This window comes from Fukomys damarensis, unplaced genomic scaffold, assembly GCF_012274545.1.
Source record: "Fukomys damarensis isolate Sample0158 unplaced genomic scaffold, DMR_v1.0_HiC HiC_scaffold_27, whole genome shotgun sequence".
Taxonomy (NCBI): Eukaryota; Metazoa; Chordata; class Mammalia; order Rodentia; family Bathyergidae; genus Fukomys; species Fukomys damarensis.
Window position 1 is genome coordinate 13,754,511 of NW_022900939.1, and position 256 is coordinate 13,754,766.

Here is a 256-nt window from a genome sequence, read left to right on the forward strand (position 1 = left end):
TTTTTACCAGGGATCGAACTCGCGATCTTGCACTTTCAAGGCAGGCAGCAGCACCACTGAGCTAAATGCCTGGTCCTCACCTTGCAATTCTTGCAATGTCTATCTGGTCCATTCCAATTCACTATTTATATTCACTATTTATATATATATTTATATTCACTATTTATATATTTAGAGATCTTCTCCTCTAAAAAGGTTTCTCTTAACCGCACTACCTCCTAGAGATCTGTAATGCTTCCAAATTTCAGGTAACATA